Here is a 26,804-nt window from a genome sequence, read left to right as displayed (position 1 = left end):
GTGAGCTTAAAGGCCCAGGCCCCTTCCTACACCTCTTATAGTTCACCTGCTGCTCAAAAAATACAAATTACCCCCATTGTAAAGAGCTTCAGAGTGAAAGCACATTAGCCTTGCCTCAACCCATTGTTTGAGAGGACAAGATGGAAGTAGTTAACCCAGGGCTAGGAGCTTGCACAGAGCTCTTGAGCCTGTTGCTAAGAGACAGATACTATAAAAACAGGGTCAAAATTCATGGACCATGACTCCATAAGATCTCTGGCTTTGGTTAATATCCCTTGAAGGTTCTGGAAAGCTAACTGACTGGCTAATTGGTCCAACTTCCAAGTCCTGAAAAAAAGGCCTGTGATTGCTCAGTCCCTAAGGTCAACCCCAGTTCTCCAGACACCCTACAACAGGAAGTAAGCTATGACAATAAATACAGGTCCTGGGGGGAAAAAAAACACAACAACATCCAATGCCCATCTCACATGTGGTAATAGAGAACAGAAGATACAGGGAATGCTTCTGAAACAGAACAAGGATAGAGCCATTTCTTCCCAACAGAGAACTCCCTCCACTATCACATCAGGGCATCCTGAATGCTCACCCAGGAGGGTATGGGACATGACATTCACTAGTGCCAACAGCATTATTTCCCCTATTCCCTATTTTCCTTTTCCAAAAAGAAGTATCTTATTGTGGCTATATTCGTTTGCCTCCACATTTCCTTCCTGGTATGCTGGGAGTGATTAAATGTATGATTTGGCCTTTGTTTGCATCTGAAGAGGCAGCACATCACACAGACACAGCAAAGGGAGGATACAGGATAGGACTGATATATAAATGGGGCTACAAGAGATCTGTAATGCATTATTTCTTTTAAAAAAATCTGTAGGAAAAAAATGGGGGGGGATTTCTTTTTCTATAGTAAAAAATTAAATGTATTGGTTCACAGAGAGTCCATATGGAATACTTTTAGTATTTTACTGGTTTAAGAGTCAGACCTAGATTTAAATCAAGTCGTTTGCCTTCCCTCCCACATAAAAGGAAACCACTTTTCTCAGATTGACATGTTTTTTTTCTGTTTTTATTCTTTTATTACCTTTGCACATGATCATAAATAATATATAATATTTATTTATATTTTTTAAATTTACATAAGTGGTATGCTATACTTATCCTTGAGAAACTTGGCTTTCTCACTTAACATCATGTTTTTAAGATTTATACATTTGGATATGTTCATTCATTTTAATGAATTGATAGTATTCTAATATAGGAATAAATCATCCTTTACTTATTCATTCCCATTCTGATTCACTATTTGGGTTTTTTTTAGTCATCATTATAATTTGCTTTTATAAGCACTAAGGCAGTGAAGATCTTTGGGCACATCTTATATACATGTGACAATTTTCTAGGGCATATACCTATACATGAGCTTTCTGGGCGTAGTATTGGCTCATCTTCAGACGTAGTAGATCTTGCTAAATTGCTCCCTGGTGTAGTTTTACCATTTGACATTCTTGCCAGTAGTGAACAAGGATTCCTGTTTGTGGTATCTCCTGACCCTGATGTGTGATGGTTTGATTCATGAGGCTTGTCTGTTTTTTATTGTGAGCCTCTCTTCATCAGGGGTATTAGGTCTATGGAATTCTGTATACCCTGGATTGTGAAAGGATTCCTGCTGAGAAGTTTTATATTTGCTTTTACCGGAGTCTATAGGGTTTCAATGGTCCTTGACCGGGTTTATGATAAATTCTTGGGTGTCCCACACTAGACAGGTAGTGTAAATTTGGATCACATACCTCTACATAGTTCAGGCCTAGAGATTAGGTTTCTCAAATATTTTTTTTTTCCTTCTGCCTAAATCTCTGGGCGATTGACAAGCTTCCATTTGCTTCCCCTGGCCAATGGATGCGATTTTCTGGTCCATATTTTGTGAGTAGGCAGCTCTATGATTTTCCAGGCCATATATAGGATTCCTCCTGCCTCTATTTTCTATGATCTGGAGGCCACATAACTGTTCCTCATGGGGACACTACAAGCCCAGCTCAAGTCTCATGTTGATGCTAAACTCCCATGAGTCCCCTGCATCAGCTCTCCCTCACCCACCCACTACAAAAGCATCCATTTTCTTCTCCCTCCCCTACACCTGAGATGATCTTTTCTTTCTTTCAAGCTTGGCGATGTTATTTCACCAAAAGTCCAAAAGTACGTTTCCCTTTTATCTGGCATTTCTATATATTTGAAGTTAAAGGGGAATGATCACACCAATTACCTTAGTCTGTCGAATTACTTAGAGTCCTTCAAGGTAATTAAGGTCACTTTCTATTTTAAAACTCTATGATTTTAATTAAGTACTCTAAAAGAGACAAGAAAAAGAAGAGATGCATTATGTAGGAAGATCTAAAGAACCATATATATATGGGCATAAATAATGCCTAGTTTTCCTTAATATTCCACTCTTGTCATCTGTCACTTACTCTGACTCTGAGAGTCAGCCATTCATTATAAGCCCATTCTTAGCTCAGAAATTTTCCCAGGGAACAAAAATATGATTGTTCAATCTCTGGAACTCCAGAGTGAAATCAACTTGTGCTCAAGTTACCTGCCCCACCTAAACACACATGCGCACCTAGTCAGGAATGGTCAGTGAGTAGGGAAATGCTTTATTCAAATTCCTCCATACAGGATCTTATCTTCCCTGGCAAACAGTATTCATCTTAGTTCAATGAAGCTGCCACGAGCAACTTCCCACTCTGTCCTCCCTGCCTCCCCCTGATCATACCAAAACAAAGCTTGAAAACACGGGCCTGATGTGCAGAGATTCTTCAGTGAGGATTTTGACTGCTAACTTGTCCCGATTCCTCCTTGTCCCTCCTTCTGTTTCTGTAACAGTTATTCACAGGCCTGTCACTTCCCCAACAAGCTGTAAGCCCCTTCATGGTAGCAGTTATATCTATATACCCAATACCTGTCACAGTGGCTAATACACATAAAAACATAGCTCTTCCTTGACTTATCATGGGTTACATCTCAGTAAACTCATAAATGAAAACAATTTAAGTCAAAAGTGCATTTAGTACACCTCACCTACCGAACATCATAGCTTACCCTAGCCTATCTTAAACGTGCTCAGAATGCTTTCATTAACCTATAGTTGGGCAAAATCATCTAACACAAAGCCTATTTTACAATAAAGCACTGAATATCTCCACGTAGTCTACCGAGCACTGTATTGGAAGTGAGAAACAGAATGGTTATATGGCTGCAAACGGTTCTAAGTATATATTGGTTTTCACCTCACAACTGCATGGAAGCAACAGCTCACTAGTGTTGCCCAACATCACAGAAGAGTGTCCTACCACATATCACTAGTTCACAAAAAGATCAAAATTCAAAATTGGAAGTACAATTTCTACTGAATGAATGAATCATTTTCATACCATGGTAAAGTAAAAAAAACCCTAGGTCAAATCATCATAAGCTGGGGACTGTGTACTCGATAAATTATTCTTGGATATATTATAGTCATTCAGACACCATCACTTGCGGGGATCCACTTTCTCAATCCCCCTCCTCGGACCCTGGTTGGCCCACAATGCTTTTTCTCATCATTATCTAGCTGCCTTCAACAGCTCCCAAACTTCAGCAAGGGTGAAGGGCTGATAACCAGCTCTTTTTATGACATCTGCTACATCATGGGGACAGTTCACAAGATAAATGAAGCTTCTTTGGCTTCAAACTGGAGGCAAATGATAGAAATCTGTAATGGGAGGCTATTCCCCATTATAAGAGATATGAGAAGCCCACCCTTGTGGGAAGAGCAAAAACAAGTGGGAGAATCCAGTGAGGGTATATGATGAGCCCTCTAAGATGACTGGTGAAGACTCAGTGGGCACATGTGCTTTTAGAACCCAACTTCAGGGGTGTCTGGGTGGCTCAGCCAGTTAGATGTCTGACTCTTGGTTTCAGCTCAGGTCATGATCTCATGGGTCATGAGACTGAGCCCCATGTTGGGCTCCATGCTCAGCGGGGAGTCTGCCTAAAGATTCTGTCCCTCACTCCACTTCCACACTCTCTCTCAAATAAATAAATAAATCTTTAAAAAAATAAATAAATAAAAGAGCCCAACTTCAAATGATGAATTAGAACCCCTAAAATGTCCATGGGTTTTGTCTGGTTATCTAACTTCTGAAAATAAAACCTAATAAAATAATGCAAAAGTAAGGGTGGGTGGGAACATAACCTTGAACAGTATCATTTTAATGACATAGTGAAATTTTTTCAATTGCAAACAATCTAAATATCAAAACAATCAAGGAATGGTTATGTAATTTTTTTCTCCACTGAAGGAAACCACACAGTCATTAAAAGCTATGGTTATAAAGGTCACACAGCACACTGAAAAATGCTCATGGCTGAATGTTAAGTGAAAAAAGAAGAGAAAAATCTTGCATATTCAGTAAGCTTACAACTAGATTTTAAAAGTGGGTGCTTTAGCAGAGACTAGTAGGAAATACACCAACTTGTTAACAGCAATTTTGTTATATTACTAGTATTGTGGAGTTTCTTTTCTTTTCCTTCATTTCAACATTTTTGTAATGTGGTCCTATTATCTTTGTAATAATCTACATTACACATAAATGTTCAATTTTTTTTTAAATTAGGAAACGATTCAATGCTTGTGAAGTGTTTGTCTGTCCTCACTTGCTCCTTTATTTATGTCTTTCCTTTCTTCCTCTTTCTTTCCTTTTCTCTTTCTTTAATGGGGCAAAGAGTTTAACAAACTCTCTGTTAACAAATTGAGTTTAAGATATTGGATATCTTAAAGATAAACATAAAGATAAACAAATTGAGTTTAAGATATTGGAAGAATGTTCCATTTTATTAAACGAGCAAACTTTTGAAGTAATTCTTTTTCCTTTTTCTATTAGCAAAGGTAGAGAAGGAAGTTAGAGAGAAACAGGCACTGAAAGAACCAGAGGCAAAACTGTTCAGGGAGGTGGCCAGTGTGCACAGGTACAATCAGTGAGCTTAGGGAAAAGCAGCAATCAGCAGCCTGAGGGAACCAAGTTTCATGGGCATGCAAGAAGATGGCAAAAGTTAATTTGGGAAAGTGAAGGGCAAACATGGGCTAATCAGTGCTGAACAACTGGGCAAAATGCTATTTACAAAACACTACAGATGCCTTCCTGCTTTCTTTAACGAGAGTACCAAAAAAGCCCCACTGAATTTTGCTAGATTGTTGTTGGCAATGAATATGGATTAAAGGATGAAGCAGGGATTGATTGTTGTCTCCTGTGAGCCTCAGGCTTGTACACATGAACTGTTCCCAGACATTTAGTTCAATCTTTGGTCATCAGTCGGGCCATGCACACACCTGGAAACTGGATGTCTGATTAACCGCTCCCTCGTGGTGCTCCCACAAGCTCAGCCTGGATGCTTGGCAGGCCCACAACTAAACCCTGGTTTAGTTAAAGATTAACTCTTTCCTACTCTGCCTATCAACCACCCGTATGGTATCCCCTATTCAGCTCCATACCCATGCAGCCTTCCTGAAAGCTCTGCAAGAGAAAAGACCCTAAAATGGCATTAGGGCCATGTTTGGGACAGTCAGCCAGAGGTCATCATCTGGCCATAAAAAGGCAGAACTCTGATGAACTGGCCAGAGCAGCTTAGATCATGACCATGAAGTCTGGTAGCCTTGTATTACCTGGGAAGTGCAGAGCTGAAGACTGTCGCGGAAGGGGTCACTATAACAGATCCCTCGGAGCCAGGGATTACAAGTACCTAGAAAAGCTTGGAACAGAAGTTTCTCTGACAGCTATCAGGGGCCTCTGCTATGTCTAAGTTAATGCTTTCCAGCCCTAACCTCTTATAGGTTATATACTGTTTTTTGTTTTTGTATTTAAAACAACATATATAAACACATATAAAGTGACTTTATAGTGGAGCCATATTTCTTGGATAAACAAGATAATCTTAACAGAACATTTACTCCTCCAACACTTGGCACCTGCCATCCTCGTCTTCACGATGCTGGTTGATCAGTGCTCCTGACCACAGTCCAGACACTAAAGGCTGAGCACAGACCTGTGCATGGTGTTGATTGGGAAATCCCCCATGAAGGTCAGTTCTCTCTGAGGGAGTCCATGATGTGAGCTGGCATAGAAAGGGCAAGAGGCAAAGAAGACTCGTCTCAGAGTCACGGTGCCTGAAAATGTATTAGGTGTCAGGGAGAGACCAATAACCCAGAAAGGTGATAGTCAAGGTGGCTCTGGCTCCTTCTTACTCATCCAAGTCTGACCAGGATAAGATGGTGTCTTAGGCAGGACTTCACTTCCCTCCATCGCCCTTCTGGACCCTTCTTATAGCTATAGCTTTTCCTCTCTACCTTTTCCAGGCAGGAGATCATTCACCAAAGGCAGCCACCAACAAATGATCTGTGTAGTGTAGACTTTAGGGAGAACTATTCTAATGGTGTTTTTCAAAGAGGATGTTTCTTAAAGATCCATGGGTATCACTCAAATTTATTTTAGATGGTGCACAGTAAACAACATTACTGGTTTACATGTTAATTTTAATATCAGTTAGATATAATAAAATAAAAGTTGCATAGCAAACTTGTGATTTCATCACTCTTACTGGTTAAGAAAAAGCTAAGATTATCAGTGAAAATTAAAATAATTTAAAGGAAAGTATTAAGTAATATTATTGGTGATACTCCAACACAACAAGTACCATTAAAAAGTGGGACCTGAAAACCAAAACTTGGGAAACACTCTGTGGTTTACCTCTTTTATGTAACTGTACATTTAGCCTAAATCAGGTTTAGGATGAAAGGATTTGTCCCCTGTTAATTCACATCAAGTGATCTAGGAAGGTGGACTTACGAGAGGACAGTGCCCACAGACCAGAGCCCACACTGCTGAGATGGAAGGCTATCCTTGTTTCTGCAGCACAATGATTGGGAGTTCTGCCAAGAATGAAACAGACTATCCTGCAGCTGTTATTTCATTTGTATGAGTAATATGAAAAACGCAGCACAATTTAATATGCCATCTAATGCTTTTATTCTTATCTCACCAGTAGGGCAGGTGGTAGCATACATGTTTGAAAGCCAATGCAGATTATTACAGGGGGAGGGCCCCCAAGAAATGATGTTAGCTGCTATCTGAGCTGAGTAAAATGATCTGAGCACAGATATTATTTTATAAAGGCAATCTCACTTGTATCTTCGCCAGTGAGATCTTAATCACAGCACGCAATGGGAGTGGATACCTCCTTTCCTGGTTATCTGGGTGCAGGATGACAGCATCCCCATCACTGGGAGAATGGTTATCTGTTATTTCACTTGTGAGAGACCAATGAGAACATTATCGGGGCATTTGTAACCAAACGTGTACAGCTCAGAGTGATAAAATAGGAAGGAGGCGGCTCATCTCCAAGGATATGGAGATAATGCCACTTGCAGGGGGAGGAGATGGATGGCATTGTTGAAAGTGGTTTCAAATATTGGGAACCCACTAGGAATCTCTCACAGCAGCTCAAATTTTGGCTCAGAAAAAGAGAAAAATAAATAAGAGGACCTGGGTGAAGAAAGGAAGCCTGGATGAGAGAGTGATCATCTCAACTCCTTCGACCTTAAGAGAAATGTGGTTAAATAAATCTTCCATGACTCTCGGTATCTGAAGATGAACTACAGCAACCTTCAAACTACTGAGGGACACAAATAATATTTCCCCCCTATTCTCAGGCTTATTTATCTTTTCTTATTTTCTGTTCTTTTTAAACAACCAGGATCTCCAAAAACGCCTTCAACAAATAAAGCTGCTAAGATGTTAACAACAAAAAATCAGGGCACAAATTCTTCATTGTAAAAGACAGGCTAAAAGAACCTCACTACTGTAATACTGAGCATTAACCCAAAACAGCCCGTATCTCTAATTTAGAAGAATAACAACCTCAGGTTAAAGAGCCAAACTCTACAGCAGCATTTCTGTTCACTCTTACTGTCTTTGACTTATGACCGCTTTTCCTTGTGGTTGGGGAAATCACTGCTTTCTCCCTCATGAGAATAAAGTCTAAAATGTTAATGCTCTAACCTGTTCTTTCTCTCTCCCCGACTCCCACCGCTGCCGCCCCCCCTTTTCTCCCTTCCACTATCCTTCTCTCCATTTTTTTTTAACTTCACTTCTACCTCAATGGAAGCATTAACTGTGTAACAATTCAAACAAAAGAGAAACATACAAAAATACTAAATCCTAGCCTCCTCTTGCCCTCAGATTCAACCACTGAAGTAATCAATGTCAGTAGTTTGAGGTATTTGTTTCCATAACTCCTTCTAGGCCATCTATGGATCCTTTTCAGGCAATACATATAAACCCAAGTCATGCTTTTTAATGGCTTTATAATATTCCATATTCTAAGTTACTCAGTCATCCCTGAACTGATAAACATCCACATTCCCCAAGTCCTCGTCCCTATTTTATAAAAGCACTGCTATAATAAGACCTTTGCATATTTCTTACTATGTACTAGTAGTTTTATTTCTCTGAAATTGTGGAATTATTGGATCAAAAGACATGTACTTTTTTATTTTTTAATTATGTTGAAATTACTTCCCAAAAATGTTGTAACTATTCACATTCCTACAAACAGTAGATGAAAGACCCCATTTCCCCACACCACCCCAAGCTTTGACAATTCTTAATTATTTTATGTTTTGCTGATCAACTGAGTGAAGATAGTATCCCATTCTTTTAATTTGCACTCTCCAGATTTCCAGTGGGGCTGTACATCTTTCACATGTTTACTTACCATGTTTGTTTCCTTGGGTATGACTTGCCTTTGCCCTTCCTTCCAATGGCTGTATGCCTTTTTCTTAACATTCAGTAGAGTCCTTGAGATACTAACCCTTTCTCTATCACATGGGTTGTGGATTTTTACCCCCTAATGTTTTGTTGTCTTTAGATTTTGTTTATGGTACCATATGACATACAAAAGTTTTAAATATTTATCTCATCAAATATGTCAATGTTTTCTTCTTTGGATTATGGGTTTCCTGTCTTATTTTAGAAGATCTTCTCTACCTCAAAAAGTATGTATTTTTCTAACACTTTATTTTTCCTTTTTTAATTCTTAATGTTACTTTGATAAATCCATATAATAAATAGGATATACCTTGTCAGGTATAAGTTACTTTACTTTTGAAGACACAGTCTTCCTGTTATCATTCTAGCATTATCTGGTCCTTTTAGGCCCAAACAAGTGATCTTTCCTTCTCTCAAACAAACAAACAAACAAACAAAAAAGAAGAAGAAGAAGAAAGAAAAAAAAAGAAATTACAAGTAAAACAACTGAACTAAATAAAGTACACAATCTTTAATGAAGGGGCAAGAGGCAGCATCAAAAATAGAGAAAGCAAATAATCAAGAATCCAGGAAGGTGATACTCAACCTCCAAACAGTATTGTACCTGATTCATGGCTGCATCCCCACAGGACCTCTCCCAGGTAGTTGGACAAATTAAATACTTTAACAAGTGTGTTTTTACTGGTTGGATGGCTGGCTGGCTAGAAGGATGAATGGGTTTCAAACATACCTTAACAAATATATAGCCAGCTTGAAAACTAACCAGGACTCAATATGAGGGAATTAATTATCAGAATTAAACTCCTACAGATAGAGTCTATATGCAAATGGTAGTTTACATTTCACTCAACTGTATAATGAAATATATATCTCAGTTTACTCACAGAGTGATTAAATTGATTTCAAAGACATTTTTCCAGCTTCAAGTGGCAATCAAAGAACTCTTAAGTAGTAATTATCTGAGGCAGAAACCACTGAAACCAAAGGCGATCTACTTATCCCTATCTGGTCACTGGATAGCAAAACTTAGCTGCTCCTGATGTGATTTTCATGACAATAATTAACAACCATGACCTTACAGATGACAAAGAGCTCTCTACATGTTACCACATCTGATTCTCACACCTATACTACAGACAAAGAAACTGAGTTCCAAAGAACTTAAGTGAACAGCCTGAAAAATTAAACCAAGAGTCAAATGAAGGGTTCTCCCCGTCTAAATCCCATTCTGTTGTCAATAGAGCAAATGTATCCACCACCACCACTACTCTCATTTCCTAGCAAAGGCTGAAAGTAAGATTACGTGATTATTGTCCCCCAAAGGGGCAGTTTTTACCTTCCAAGTATCTGCACTTGAGATCTCTTTTCTTTTTCATGTTTCATAAAACCCACAGACTATCTTTATTCTGCACCAGATTCTTCATCTTCTCAGAGACAAGCATAGTTGGATTTTAAGCAGCAGAGATTTGTGCTAAGGCAATGGATCATAAGCTATGGTTACCCCTCCACAGCAGGGGAGGAGGAGGGGAGGCTGAACCCAATCAAGTGAGGGATTCTTTTGAACAGAACTGTAGCAAATAAGAATGGCCATCCGCAAACTTCCTGTGTGGAAAATTATGACTCTTTTCCATCAACGAGCTTTAAGCAGGATGGGGCTGGGGTGCCTATGCTGGCATCTGCGGAGACATCTGGCTCCTTCAGGTTCAGAGGCTCAGGCCATGCAGGTCATCGCTGGGCCATTCTTCACTTCCAGCACAAGGCTCCTTTGAGGTCCCAGCGCCCCTGCCACATCCACTTCACAGTGATGCTCAGGACACTCTGTGTGGCCCTGTTCCACCCCACCTCTGTCTTTTGCAGCTCTGAGGACCCTCATGGAAGGATGCTTTCTGCCAGCTGCCCTAGGCCCTTTTCAACCCGCCCCACAGCTGATCCTGGTCTGGGGTTTTGCTTTTCCCTGGTTCCTGTCCAGGAAAGAAAATCCCTAGACCAGTAGCTCTCAACCAGGATAAGTCCCATTCCCCGTGGGGTATTTTGGAAATGTGTGGGTGTATTAATTGGTTGTCACAATCATGGGAGTTATATTACCCATGAATTTCATTTTACTTCAAGATAGTAAAGAGGACTTCACAAGATATTTACTACACAAAGGAGTCGTTAAGTTTTAATAGGACTGAGGATAACTGCCTTCAACTGTCTTTCCTTCTCTTCCCAGGGTAATCTGAGGAAGGGTGACCACAGAGCCTTATGTTCCTAGTACCATCCCATCCCTTCTCCTCCCCTTCTGACATCCCCTTCCCCTAGGAAAAAACCATCTAATCCAAGGGTTCAGAAAACCTGTCTGTAACTCCCTCTGACTTCTCTATTCCCTGGGCCCTTCATAGTCTCAAGTTTTTTAGCCAAAGCCCGGCCAAGGCTTCTGCTGTCACCTCCTTTCTCTGAGGCAAGGATGCTACCCAGACAGAAGAAGGGTCACCAGGTAAGGAATGTACTAGGGAAAATACATCTGCTAGTATTTCCGAACTTTCTCCCACCACATAATCAAGAAAGATTTGCTTACTTAGTAGTCATTTGAACCAGCCTCCAGAATGGTTTTGTGCCCTCATCATAGCCACAGCACAAAACAGGGGAGGTGGGAGAGAGGCTGTTAGGAAGCTGTTAGATGGACTTCACTATAGCTAAGTTGCAGCACCATCAAAACACAGCAGACCCCTAAGCAGAAGTGTTCTAGTCAACCCTCTGGCTTCCATCTTCCCACTTCTCCACCAAGAGAGTTCTTACTCACCTTCAGGACCTTGCCCCCAGATTCCCCGATCCACTTGGGGAACCAACTTCTCCTGTTTCTGCACTCCTATGGCACATTTTACAGATTTCAGTCCTAATATGCTACATGGCATAAGAGGTCGCCTCTGCATATCTCTCACTAGACTCTTCCTTCGGGAAGAGACCTTGTCGTATTCACCAGAATTTCACCAGAATTTGACACTGTGCCTCCAGTTCACCCAAGGGAAAAAAACAAGAAATCAACATAGTGCCATCAGACAGCTCTGCACCCATCCAAAAACCATGTTTTTTAGTATTTCTACCACATAAATCCGATTGAGCCCCAACCACAGGGGTTGGTGGGAATTTACAAAGGACCTCTCTCCAGCTTCTTGGGGTTGCCCTGGAAGCCCTGTGAGAGGTTATGCAGCCCAGAGCAATTGGATTCCCTGTCTTCCATTCACAGGAGACAGAGCCAGCTAATTATAGAGCCCAGTCAGAACAAAAGAAGAATGCAAATCTGTGGTTCAACAGTGACAAAGAATTTCAAGACAGAGTCAGCAGAGCATTAAAGCAAGTGCAACTGCACAGGCCACAGGCCCATGGAGTCAGTCCAGCCAGTGGACCTCTCTCCCATGCTCCCAGCCCCATGGCACAAGTGGTCTGTTTGGGAGCCTGTGACTTCCCTGCCTCCTTAACGAACTTTCCTACCCCTCCCAGGCTGCATACAAATGGGATACCATGTAAACAGGGGCCGGGTGTCCACCACACAAACAAGCCTTACCTCCCCCCTTGCAGAATGAACCCTTCCCTTTCCAGGCTCCCAGAGGTCTTTCACCCTCACAGATCAGGCTCCCCCAACTCGAAGCCAACCTCACCTTCTCCCCTTCAGGTACTTGTTCTGATGAGCCTGTTCTTGTGAACAAAGGCCCAGGGTGGGAAGTTTTCCTCACAGGACCCTGGCACAGAAAGAAGCAATGCAAGAAGATTCTAGACTTGGGATCCCAAGCCAGGGGACAAGGCAGGCAATCTGGCCTCATTGTCCATTAACAACAGGGAGCTGTGGGTTTGAAGAATGCACACACTCCCATCTAAAGAGGTAGCCACAGCGCTATGCTGGTAAGCATTTAACAATGGGCTCTCTGAGAGAAAGAGGATAAAACAAAACTGACTTGTATCATTTGCTAGTGTTCATGGTATAAATATCCCCACTATGGCTGATCTCAGTGATCTCAAGCTACAACTACAGAGTTGGGAAGCTGTGCACATGCTCGTTCTCTCACAGGCTGGCAGGAGCCAGTGCCAGCACGCACCAAAGAAAGGGCACCCGCCCAGTACTGCCACGTGGGTGCCGTTGGCAGATCCTCTGAACTTTCAGAAAGACTGGAAACTAGATTTTCATGTTTAATGCCTCCATTGCTAAATATTGGCTACTAATTCAAACCTTTTCAATATACTCTGGAAGTCAAAGCTATGCAGGCCAAGGGAGCGTCCTGAGTTTGGAATCCTGACCCGGACAGAGAGCTCATATTGGTAATGAGATGCAGAGGGAAATCTCACCTCTTAGTCCTTCGTATCTCCTACATCGTGCAAATAACACATTAACATTTCAGATTACCCTATCCTACTAGCCTCTCTCATGCATTCACCCATCAGCCTCATAGAACATTCTGAGGCTTGTGACTGCTCAGCCAGAACCATTTCCAGTTACTACACTGAAAGACACAGAGTGCTCGCTAAAGCAGCACATTCACTGAAACTGGAATGAAAGAGCTCAGATAGAGACACTAGCTCTTTGGTATCTTCCCAGTGATATCTATAATATCGGCGAAATTTAAAAGTAATTGATAACAATGACTGATGGTGATGATCAAGGATAATGACGTACTTTTAAAAGCACAAGGCTCCAGGTTTGCTGGGCGCACTTTTTCCCTTTTCCTCCTCTCCTGTGCTTCTTGGTGATACTTCATGTATATTCCATGTCACTCAGCAGCTACAGGAGATGGATGACTATGGGAGCAAAAGATAACAGGCGGAAGTAGTGAGAATTTTCTCTTGCCTGCAGCAGACAGCTGAATACATTTTTCAAGCCCGAAACATCGTAAGAACAGAATGATTTTTTAAATGCCCTTTCTTTTATTTTCATTCATTTGCTTTTTGTGGTTTTTTTTAATTGCTCATTTTGCTTAAGGAGCCTCAAGGCAGAAGCACAGGAAAGTACCATTAATTAAAATATTTAAAATTATAGCAGTGGTAACAATGCTCCCGAATAAGCTCAGGCAGCACAGACAGCAAACACAATTATTATCCATAATAGCAGCCAAATCATCACTACTGTGCTCTACTCAGAGACAATGCCTCCTTCCCAGAGTGCTAAGTGACTATGACAATGAGTAAATCATGACTACCTAAAACGAGACTAGATGGGATCTCTGGGGCACTCTTGATCTGTGCACAAATCTTGCCATTCCTCCTCCCTTAACCTCATTCCACATGAGGGTTTTCTAGGTGGAAAACTGCTGCATGGCAACCACTTCCCCAGCTTTTCTCCAGGAATCTAGGGGGAATCTCAGCAGTGAATCAGCCAGGGCCCGGTGTACCCCATAAACAAGTCAGTGCTTCTCCTGCACCTGGAAGACCCCTCCGTAGGAAATTACTCCCATTAAATATAAGCCCACTAGAGTAGAAATGGTAATAATTTACATTAAAGCTTTTAAACGCAGGAATACATAGAGAATAACCAACACTATTTCAAATGAGAATTCCTCATCCATTCATTCACTCAGGACTTACTGAGCACCCACCATGTGGCAGATTGTGGGCCATGTCTTCTTGTAGGCACCACAGAGACAATGAGATGGGAGAGCTGGTCCATATCTCTAGTGACCTCAGAGTCTATCAGGACAGATCCAGACAGTGACAATGCAGTGAGGGATGGGTGGCAAGGGAGCAAAGCAGAGAGGCACCCAACGTACTGGAGGAGAGAAAAAGAGGGGCCATGGAGTGCTTCTCAAAGGAAGCAATATCTAACTTGAATTCTAAAGGTACTCACAAAAAAATGCTACTGGTCCCCCTCCCATATCTCCTTGGCACCTAACTCTTCCCTGCAGGACCAGCTTCCAACCGCCAACTGCCGGCTCCTGCAACTCTGGGGCCAAGGGCTTCCTCTCTCTACCATATAAGCTCTGCCTGCTCGAGTGCCAGGCCAGCGTGCCAGAGAATTAACTCCTCCTGAGAGCAGCCCTCAGCCAGTGAGACAAGAAAATTGGTGGAATCTCATCTCTCAGGTAAGGTAACTCAGAGCCCAGTTCTTCACTGCTCTATACTACTTCTCAGAGTTCTCCAGAGGGATTAGCCAGTCGCCTGTTCAGGTAACTTGGGTTGACTGCCTTTACTTCCCTACATCTTACCAATGCACTTCCCTCATCTCCAGTATCTCACAGGACCATCATCTAAATCATCTATTTGGACCAAAATTCCTTGTCTCAAGGAGTGTGTTAACCCATCTCAAACTAAGATAGTGCTCCCCATGCAGGGAACAACGTGAGAAAAGAACAGACAGAGGCAGGATATAGTTATGAATTGCAAATAAGTTACCTGGGTCGGGCAGAAGCAAGAAGTGAGTGAAAGAGAAGCAAGTCCCTGCAGTGGTGATGGCCACGATTACACAGACCCCCTCTTAAGGTCTTTCTCAGTTTGAGCCTTTTCACAAGGAACTCTCATACACACATGTTTAGGCTAAGTATACAAAGTTGCTCACTTCGTCCCTTATGCCATACTGGCTCTCATCTTGGCTCCCCCTTCTCATTTTATCCTATCTCAATTAAGTGATCTGGCCTCAAACACTCTGTTCTGACACAATTGACCTAGAAGTCCTATAGGAGCCCCAGTTGTCTCGGTCCCAAAACCACTGGCCTAACAACAGTGTCTGTGACCACCAATCTCCAAGATGGCTTCAAATGACCCCTAGCCCACCCCAATATTCACAGCTTTACATAATCCCCTCCCACTTTGTTCCAGGGTTGGTCTGTATGACCAAGAAAATATGGGCAAAGTGACAGCATGTGCCTTTCAAGGCTAGATCATCAAAGACATTGTGGTTTCTGCCTTGCTCCTGGATCACTTCCTCCAGCAGAATCTAGCTACCACATTGGAAAGACTCTTATGCAGCTCTTTGGTGAAGTCCATGTGGTGAGGAATGGAGGCCTCCTTCCTACAGGAAGCAAAAACCTGAAGCCTCCAGCCAACAAGCAGGGGAGGAAGATATCTTGGAAGCAGGTCCTTCAGCCCCAAGGAAGTTTTTGGAATACTGCAGTCCCAGACAACATCTTGACTGCTACTGGAAGAGAGACTCTTAGCTAGAAACACACATATAATCCACTCCCAGACTCCTGAGTCTCAGGACCTGGGCAAGATAACACCTACTGTTTCAAGCCACTAAGTTTTGGGGTAAATTGTTATGATGAAGGAGCAGAAGGAAAGCTGAGGGCAAAGCACAAGCAGACACCCAGCAAGCTCCCACCGCACTCCCTGGTTGCGTATGTGTGACATTCCTCAGGTTCTCCTGACTTCCCGAAAGCTAAGGGAAGGGAAAAACAAATGGTTAACTGAGAGAGATTGCATTCCTACAAGACAGGAGTCTCCATCAGTTTACAGATGTCTTAGTGATTTCCAAGAAAAAAAGCATTCTTATCAATAGCCTAACTTCCAGAGACCCACAGATTCAATTTCCTGGATCCCTAACATCACCCTCCCCTCTGAGTGATGTGGGAAACAGAGGCAGAAGGGAATGTAAACAAAATTAAATTTCTTTATGATCTGCAGCCCACTGAAAAGGACTTGGGATAGGAAGAAAGTAACAATTCTCCAGGAAGCTCCCAACTATCTTTTTTTTTTTTTAAGATTTTATTTTTTTATTTTTTTTATTTTTTTATTTATTATTATTATTATTTTTTATAAACATATAATGTATTTTCATCCCCAGGGGTACAGGTCTGTGAATTGCCAGGTTTATACACTTCACAGCAATCACCATAGCACAAACCCTCCCCAGTGTCCATAACCCCACCCTCCTCTACGACCCCCCCTCCCCCAGCTCCCAACTATCTTAATGGTAATGCTTTGCTAGGGGGAAAAACAGGGTGAGCTTGACAATAGCTAGGCCTTCAGCATCACGAGTCTTCTTTAGCATATGAATGTCCTCTTGGACAGTTCCTCTCTCCTTACCCCCCTCCAATTCCCAATCAGCCCTTTCTCAAAACCGCCCCCTCCCAGTGCAGCCGCTCTTTCTGCCCATGGGTCCTGTCCCCATGCTTTAATAAAATCATTTTTTGCACCAAAGAGTCTCAAGAATTCTTCAGCTCTGGACCTCACCAACATTCCAAAACTATATCAGTTACACAGCAATAGATAACTAATACAGTGTCATATCCCTACTCCACATCCAACCCAGCCCCACCTCTCAGTCAAGACAAAAAGAGAGGAAAAGATTACAGCAGGAGATGAGGAACATCCAAGAGATGATAGGAAGTAGACAGTTGGAGATAAGAGCCTGGTATCTGTGCAGGTTAAACACTAGGCTGGAGCCCCAATATGTAGTAATGAGTAGTCAGGATATGGGCAGTCAGCGAAGACCCTGTTGTGAAGGAAAAGGCCCAGGAAGTGTGTATGTGGTATATTTGTTCAAATTCTCCCTCCATAAATACTGGTAGAGTCAGTCAGTGGTAACAGCTGGGTTACAAGGAAGCAAACATGTGGCAGGCTTTCCTACTTCAAAGATGAAAAACCTGAAAGTCCCAACAGGGCCTGTATTAGTTACTACCAGTTGCTGCATAAAGACTTATACTATTACTTAATGGCTTAAAATAATAAACATTTAATATTCTCTCACACAGTTTTCACGAGTCTGGAATATAAAAGTCACTCAGATGGGTGGTTCTGGTAATATATACAAGAACATTTATCATAACATTGTTTAAAATAGCAAAATAGTTATTGTATTAAATTTTAAATATTATATTAATAAAAATGATCAAAATGTGCAACAACAGAAAACAGGAAAAAAAAAACTATGCATCTGCTAAAACCGAGGTTAAAAAAACTTTTTAGTAACATGGGAAACTATTCTTAATGTCATCAAAAAAGCATGATGTAAAATTACAGAGTATGATTCCAACTTTATTAAAATGTTCAAATTATATTAAAAGAATTCCATGTGCCAAAATGGTAATTGTAGTTATATTAAGTTAAGTAACAAACTACCCCAAAAATTAGTGACTTCAAACAAGAACCATGCATTTGTTCATGACTCTGGCCAGTTTTTCTGTTGGTCTCTCCTGAGGTCTTTCCTGAGCAGCAGCAATCACCTGGTGGCACGACTGAGGCTGGACATCAAAGGGGGCTTCTGACACCTGTCTGGTGCCCCAGGTGGGATGGCTAGAACAGCCAGGGGTTGCCTGAACCTCCATCTCTCTCTGTCTGTCTCTTTCTCCAACAGAGCAGCCAGATCTTTTCACATGGTAGTTCAGCACTCACAAGAGGAAGTGTTCCAAAAGAGTAACCCCGAACATGCAAGCATTTGTTAAATCTGTGCTAGCGTTATATTTGCTAATACCCCATTAGCCAAAAATAGTCACATGGTGTATTAGGGCTATCCAGAAAAACAGAACCAACAGAATTTGTGTGTGTACACACCTTCTCCTGTACACACGTCTGCACACACACATGCCTGAAGCCTTAGGCTAGGCTGACAAACTGGAAACTAAGGTAAGAGTGGCTGCTACAGTCTTGAGTCTGAATTCCACAAAGCAGCAGGCTGGAAACTCAGGCAGTGTTTCCATGTTGTGATCTTGAGGGGAATTTCTTCTTCAGAAAATCTTAGTCTTTGTTCTTAAGGCCTGCAACAGATTAGATGAGGCCCACCCACAATATAAAGAGTAATCTGCTATACTCAAAGTCTAATCTGATTTAAATATTAATCATATCTTTAAAAAAAATACCTTCACAGCATCACCAAGATTTTTTTTTTAAGATTTTATTTATTTATTTGACAGACAGAGAGAGAGATCACAACTGGCAGAGCAGCAGGCAGAGAGAGAGGGGGAAGCAGGCTCCCTGCTGAGCAGAGAGCCCTATGTGGGGCTCGATCCCAGGACCCTAAGATCATGACCTGAGCTGAAGACAGAGGCTTTACCCACTGAGCCACCCAGGCAACCCCGAGATTTATATCTGACCAAACAGCTAGGCACCAGAACCTAGCCAAGGTGACAAATAAAACTAACGATCACACATGACCAAGCCTAGTGTCAGTGTGGGAAATGTCTACACAAAGGCATTAATACCCAGAAGCAATGCTCATTGGCAACCACCAAGAGAACAGGCCACCACATCTAAATGTATCTGGATTGGGGTAGCTGGGTGGCTCAGTGGGTTAAGCCTCTGCCTTCGGCTCAGGTCATGGTCTCAGGGTCCTGGGATGGAGCCCCACATAGGGCTCTCTGCTCAGCACGGAGCCTGCTTCTCCCTCTCTCTGCCTGCCTTTCTGCCTGCTTGTGATCTCTCTGTCAAATAAATAAATAAAATCTTAAAAAAAAAAAAAAGAAAGAATCAGTGTTAATATTTTGTGATCACCCTTGCACTTTTATTTATATTTATACAGATGTTAGGAAAGAGAAAAAAGGAAAGATGGGGAGAGAGACAGCCAGAGATTTCCAAAAATGAGATAATTGCATATAAATTAAAATTTGTGATTTAATTTGTAAATTTAATAATTTTCTTAACAAAAGAGGAAGAAACTGGAGAAAATTTGAAAGATCTACAGTACCTCAAATGTTTTTTCACCCCTGAGAGATATTAACTTCTTAAAAATTATCCTAAGGTTAGGGACATCTGGGTGGCTCAGTCAGGTAAGCATCTGACTCGCTTTCAGCTCAGGTCATGATCTCAGGGTCGGGAGATGGAGCCCCAGAGGTCTGGCTCCATGCTCAACGGGGAGTCTGCTTGGGATTGTCTTTTACCTTCTCCCTCTGCCCCCCACCCCTGCTTAAATGAGCTCTCATTCTCTCTCTCTCTCTCTCTCTCTCTCTCTAAAATAAATAAATAAATCTTTTTAAAAAATTAACGTTAAAGAAAATTTTTAAATCATATGAAAACCATTAACAGATTACAGTCTTATTTTTAAACTAGAATTTTAAATGATATAGACTAAATCACTGCTCCTAACAGCGTGGGGATGATAATACTCTCACACTTCCTCCAGCTTTCCCTCCCCTGCTCCACCTTGCAACTTCCGCTGTTTAGGCTGGCTTTACCGCGCCTAAGTCTGTAATAGCAGCATTCTATTCCATTCTATGCCACTGCTCACCTGACCAAACTTGATCCCATTACCAAAGAGCTCTGGTTTCATGCAAGCAGATATAGTGAGGGCTCATGCCCAGCTGCAACTTCATATTTAAGGCTGCATCATATATGGGCATCTCCTTGGCTGCACAGGCTTTCCTTAGGTCTCACTTTCTAAACCTCAGAACTTTATACACATTGCTCCATTATCTTTGAAAGTTACTATGGCGTCTCAGAGAACAACCTAATCTTTCCCACTGGCAGGGACTACTCTGTGCCTAGACACCTGAGGAATTCTTTCTTTACAAGTTCAATAATTTAACCTAGAAAATTTCCTGATGAGGGTCATTCTCTATCTGTTTGTCCTGGCATATGGTACACCAGGCCACATGCAGATCTGCAGATTTGCATGTTCTCCGGATTCTTCCTCTTTGTTGCATTCTCTATGACAGAGACACCCATCACCTTATTCTGAATCATCTTTGCCTCACTTCCTCTTTTAATTATTTAATCTCTTTTTTCTCTTCCCTCTGTATTCAGTATGATCATCTCCGCTTTCCCTTCACGCCATTAATTCAGTTTTTAGCTATGTCTATTCTATTCCTTGCTATTTTATGTTACTTTATTTCAATTCATCTCCCAGGTCTGCAGTCTCCTTTTATAACTCATTCTGTAGTTTTATCATCTCATCTTTCAGCTCTTGTTTTATCACATTTATATTCCTACTAATTTATTCTCTAAAAGAAAACATTCGTGTGGAAGCTACTTCTATCCCCTGATTTATGTTTCTTTCAGATCTCACCTGACTTTTCCATATCCACACCTGACTTTCTGCCTAACTGACTGTTCAGTGGTATGTTTGCCTTGTTGTTCTGTCATTTCTTTTCATCTTCTTGGGCTTAATGTGAGCAGGTATCCGTAACGCTCCTTACTGGGGCCAGTTTGCCTTCACCCATTCTGAGTTTTGTTTTGAGGCCTGGGTCTTGTTGGTTGAGCCACTTTTCTGCAGCCTGAGAGAGGACAGATCTCAGCCAGGAATGAACCCGGTCTTTGGTAAGGGATCTGTGTTCTGGGGTTTCCTCTGAGAGCACTAAATGCCTATGACCAGGGCCCACTCCCCATAGCTGAGAGCAGGGTTCAGTCCTATGGACTGTGGTTCATCCTCCAGCCTAACCCAATGTCTTAGGAAATAACAAGCCCTCTACCAACAACACCTCTGGAATTTGCAAACTGATAACCACCTTTCCAGAAAACAATTGGCAATGAGAATCAAGGCCTTATATATCAAGACCTATACTTATAACATTGATCCAGGATCTCTTTTGAGATTCTAGCTGAGAAAAGAAAAAGAAGGAAAACAAAGATTCATTTGCAAAGAAATTCTTTGGAGCATTATGTATAATAACAATAAACTGGAAACAATTTAAATGTTCAACATCAAGGCATGTTGTAGTAAAAGCTGCAGCAAATAAAAATAAGGTTTATGAAGAGCTTTAAAGATAAGATTAGATGTTTCTGATATAATATTAAGTAAAAAAATAGAAAATACAAAGTTAAAAATACAGCAAAATCCGGGGCGCCTGGGTGGCTCAGTGGGTTAAGCCTCTGCCTTCGGCTCAGGTCATGATCTCAGGGTCCTGGGATCGAGCCCCACATCGGACTCTCTGCCCAGCGGGGAGCCTGCTTCCCCCTCTCTCTCTGCCTGCCTCCCTGTCTACTTGTGATCTCTCTCTCTGTGTCAAATAAATGAACAAAATCTTTTAAAAAAAAAAAAATACAGCAAAATCCAACCTGTGTTTTCAAATTCCTTAAGAACCATACCCAGGAGAAACCACTAGACTCAAAACTCCAGGAAGGTAAGAACCATGACTGTTTTGTTCACATCTCTATAACCAGAACCTAACATAGTGCTTGGCATATAACAGAGGCACAATGAATACGTATGAATAAATGAATAAATTAATTCAGAAAAAGAAATTTATCTCAGGATTCAACAGCAAGAATAGTTGTTTCTCAATGGCTTTGATTTTACAGACCTCTGATCGTGCTCTGACTAGTAAAACTATAACACATTTGGTTAACTGAGATAGAGGCTTTCACAAAACGCATTTTGTATATCACTATCTCATTTCCTCTACCCTTGTTTTTCCTTTGACAGGAATTCTTTAAAGAAAACAGTTTTAGAGGTATAATTTGCATACCATACAACTGACCCACTGTAAGCATATAATTCAATATTATTTAGTAACTTCATAGAATTATGCAACCATCACCACCATCTGGCTTAAGAACATTTTCATTACCCAGAGAAATTCCTTCAAACTCATTTGTAGTCAATCCCCATTCCACCTTCAATTCCAGATAACCACTGATCAGCCTTCTGCCAATATAAATTTGCCTAACTGGACATTTCATATGAATGAAATCATACAACATGAACTCCTTGGCAACTGGCTTCTTTCACTTCACATCTATGTGATAGCGTACAACATAACATCCACATTGTACGTCATTTCTTTTCATTGCTGAATAGTATGCCACTGTATGAATATACCACTTCTGTTTAACCATGCCTTGATAACCAGTTGATAGACATTTGGATTGTTTCCAGTTTGAGGGTATTATGAATAATATTGCTATGAACATTCTCATATGAGTCTTTGTGTAGACACATGCTTTCATTTCCTAGAAATAGAAATGAGAAGTCACAGCGTAAAAAAATGTTTTTTAATCCTTTAAAAGCTGAAGCATTTTCCGCAGTAGCTATACCATTTGAAATCTCTACCAGCAATGTATGAGGGTTCTAGTTTCTCCACATCCTGGCCAACACTTCATATCATCTGCTTTCTTAATTTTAGCTGTTCAAGTAATGTTGTACAAGTGCCACATTGTGTTTCTAATTTGTGCTTCCCTAATTAATAATGTCAATAACCTTTTCTTGCATTTCAGAGCTACATGTATGTACTATTTAGTGAAGTATCTATTAAAGTGTTTTGGCCATTTTTTAATTGGCTTGTCTGCTCATTACTGAGTTTTAAGAGTTCTTTACATATTCTGGATAGAAGTCCTTTATCAAATATATATTATGCAAATACTTTCTTCAAGTCTGTAGCTTGTCCTTGAATTTTCTTAATGGTATCTTTTGAAATGGAAAAAGTTTTAGTTTTAATGAAATCCAATTTTTCATTTTTGTTCTTTTTTGCCTTAAGCTTTTGATATCATATCTAAGGACTCTTTGCCTAACTTAACATCACAAAAACGTTCTATGTTCTTCTAGAAGTTTTCCAGCTTATCTCTTACATTCAGGTCTTTGATCATTTCAGTTACTTTTTGTGTATGATGTAAAGTAAATGTCTAAGCTCATTTTTATTTTCCCAGATGGTTATTCAGTTGTCCCAGCACCATTTGGTAAAAAGATTATTCTTCTTCCCATTAAATTATCTTAACACCTTTTTTGAAAAATCGATTGACTAGAAACGTACAGAGACTCAGTTCCATCCCATTGATCTATATTCCTATAGTTATATCAATACCACAGTATTCTGATTATTATAACTATATATTAAGTTTACAAATCAACTCCTGCAATCTGGTTCTTCTTTTTATTTCAAAATTGTATTTCCATATACATTTTAGGATTAGCTGGTCAATTTCCCCATAATTCTGCTGGCTTATTGAGACTGCATTAAATCCATAGGTCAATTAGGGGAGAATTAAGATGTTAACAATCTTGAGTCCTCCAATTCCTAAACATGGAATTTTTCTCCATTTATTTAAATATGATTTAATTTCTCTAAGAAATGTTTTATAGTTTTCATAGAACAAATATTACACTCCTTTGCTAAATGTATTCCTAAGTACTTTATCCTCTTTGGTTCTTTCATGAAAGATATTAAGATTTTCATTTTTTGGATTGTTAGTTGCTAAGATATATAGAAACACAGTTAATTTTTACATATTGATCTTATATCCCGCAACCTTGCTAAAACTTTATCAGTTTTAGTAGTTTCTGTATGGATTCCTTAGGATTTTCTATATATGAGATCATACCATCTTTGACTAAAGACAATTTTACTTCTAACTTTCCAATCTAGATGCCTTCATTCACTTACTCACTCATTCATTTGTTCACTCATTTTTGCCTTATTATACTAGTTAAGACCTCCAGTACAACACTGAACACACACAGCAAGAGACATCCTTTCCTTATTCTCAATTTTATGGGGAAGGAATTCAGCCTTTCAGCATTTAATATGGAGTTAGCTATAAGTTTTTTATAGATTCCCATTATAAGGTGGAGGAAGTTCCCTTACTTTGTGTAGTATTTTGATCATGAAAGGGTGAATTTTTGTCAAATGATATTTCCACCTCTATTGAGATAATCATCTAGTTTTTGTCTTGTATTCTATTACAATCATGTATTCCATTAATGGATTTTTAGCTGTTAAATAAACTTTGCATACCTTAGAAAAACGCTATCTGATCATGATGTGTAATACTTTTTATATACTGCTGAAATCAGTTTCCTAACATTTTGCTTAAAAGTTTTTATTTAGGGGCGCCTGAGTGGCTCAGTGGTTTAAAGCCTCTGCCTTCAGCTCAGGTCATGATCCCAGGGTCCTGGGATCGAGCCCCGTGTCGGGATCTCTACTCAGTGGGGAGCCTACTTCCTCCTCTCTCTCTCTCTTCCTGCCTCTCTGCCTACTTGTGATCTATCTGTCAAATGAATAAATAAAATCTTTAAAAAAAAAAAAAAAGTTTATTTATGGGGACGCCTGGGTGGCTCACTTGGTTAAGTGGCTGCCTTTGGCTCAGGTCATGATCCCAGCATCCTGGGATCGAGTCCCACATTGGGCTCCTTGCTCGGCAGGGAGCCTGCTTCTCCCTCTGCCTCTGCCTCCCACTCAGTCTGCCCGTGCTCGCTCTCTCTCTCTCTGACAAATAAATAAATAAAATCTTAAAAAAAAAAAAAAGTTTTTATTTATGTTCACAAGGGATAGAAGCCTTTTCTTTTTATGTCTCTCTGGCTTCGGTATAAAGGTAAGATCTGGTCTCTAGAAAGGAATTCACCCTGCCAACAACTTGAGACCCATATTAGACTTCTGATCTCCAGAACTACAAGTTAAATGAAATGATGTTTTTTAAGCCACTAGACTTGTAGAAACTTGTTACAGAAGCGATAGGAAACCAATACAGATTTTCTCAACTTCTTTAATCTTCTCAAAGAACCAACTTTTTGTTTCATCTACTTTTTATCTTCTCTTTTTTAGAAGATTTTATTTATTTGAGAGAGAGACTGAGAGAATGAATAGGAGGAGGGGCAGAGGGAGAAGCAGATTCCCTGCAGAGTAGGAAGCTGGACACAGGACTGGATCCCAGGCCCTTGGGATCATGCCCTGAGCCAATGGCAAATGCTTAACTGATTGTGCCAACCAGGCGTCTCATTTACTTTTTATTTTCTATTCCATTGGTTTCCACTTTGCTCTTTATTACTTATTCCCTTCTGTTTGCTTTGGGCTTAGTTTTACTCTACTTTTTTTCTAATTTCTTAACGGAGAAGCTTAGGTTATTGACTTAAGACCTTTCTTCCCCTTCCATATAGACATTTAGAGCTAGATATTTCTCTATAAGCGCTGCTTTATTTTCATCCTATAAACCTTGATACATTGTCTTTCTATTTTCATTCATTTCAAGATTCTTTCTAACATCCTTTTCAGATTGCTTTTTTGACCAATGGGTTATTTAGGAGTATGTCATTTTCAAACATTTACCATTTTCAGAGCTCTTCCTTTCTTTCTGTGAATTCAAGTTGCTCTCTGCTGTCACTTCCTTTCAGCCCAAAGGATTTCTTTTAGTATTTCTTGTAAGGCAGGTTTGCTAGCAACAAATTCCCTCAGTATTTGTTTACTTGGGAATGTTTTTATTCCACCTTCATTTTTGAAGAATAGTTTTGTTTGCTTTAGAAACTTCTTCTTTCTTTCAATATTTTGAAAATGTCATTCCACTATCTTCAGACTCCATTGTTTCTGATGAAGTTAGTGTTCGTATTGCTTCTCTGTACATGAGAAATTGCTTTTCTGTTTTTGTTTTCAATATTTTCTCTTTTCTTTGGCTTTTAACAGTAATACAATGATGTGTCTATTTGTGTATTTCTTTGCTTTTCTTATGCTTGGGTTTTACCAAGCTTTTTGAAACTGTAAATTAATGTTTTTCATCAAATTCAGGAAGTTTTTGACCATTATTTCCTCTCTTTCTGAGATAACCATTACACGTATGTTGATACACTTGATGTTGGCTCACAGGTCACAGGGTTTGTGTTCATTCGTCTTTGACCTTTTTTCTCCCTGCTAATTAGTTTGGGGAATTTCTTTCTATTTACCTCCAACATGCAGATTCATTCTTCTGCTATTTAGTCACTCTAGTGAACTTTCATTTAAGTTATTATACTTTCAAATAAAAATTTTTTAATTGCCATATTTTTTTCTTAAGATTCACTTTTCACTAAATCCTGTTATTCTACTTTTGTTTACTTCTTTAAGTGTGATTTCTTTTAGTCATTTTAAAGTACTTAAAATACCTAATCTGAAGTTTTCATCTATCAAATCCAGCATCTAGAGAAACTCAGTTTCTATTGACTGCTTTATTTTTCCATACCATAAGTCAGATTTTCTTGATTATTGGCATGTATCATAATTTTTTATTGAATCTTAGACATTTAAAATCATATATTCTAGCATCCCTAGATTCTGATCTCCCTTCACCCCTAAAGATTACTGTTGCTACCGGTGATTTGTCTGATTCTCTGTTGAGTAACTTGCCTAGACTAGGTCTGTGAAGTCTGTCTTCTCC

This window comes from Martes martes, assembly GCF_963455335.1.
Source record: "Martes martes genome assembly, chromosome: 1".
In the NCBI taxonomy this organism is placed as follows: domain Eukaryota; kingdom Metazoa; phylum Chordata; class Mammalia; order Carnivora; family Mustelidae; genus Martes; species Martes martes.
This window is presented reverse-complemented; position numbering follows the sequence as displayed.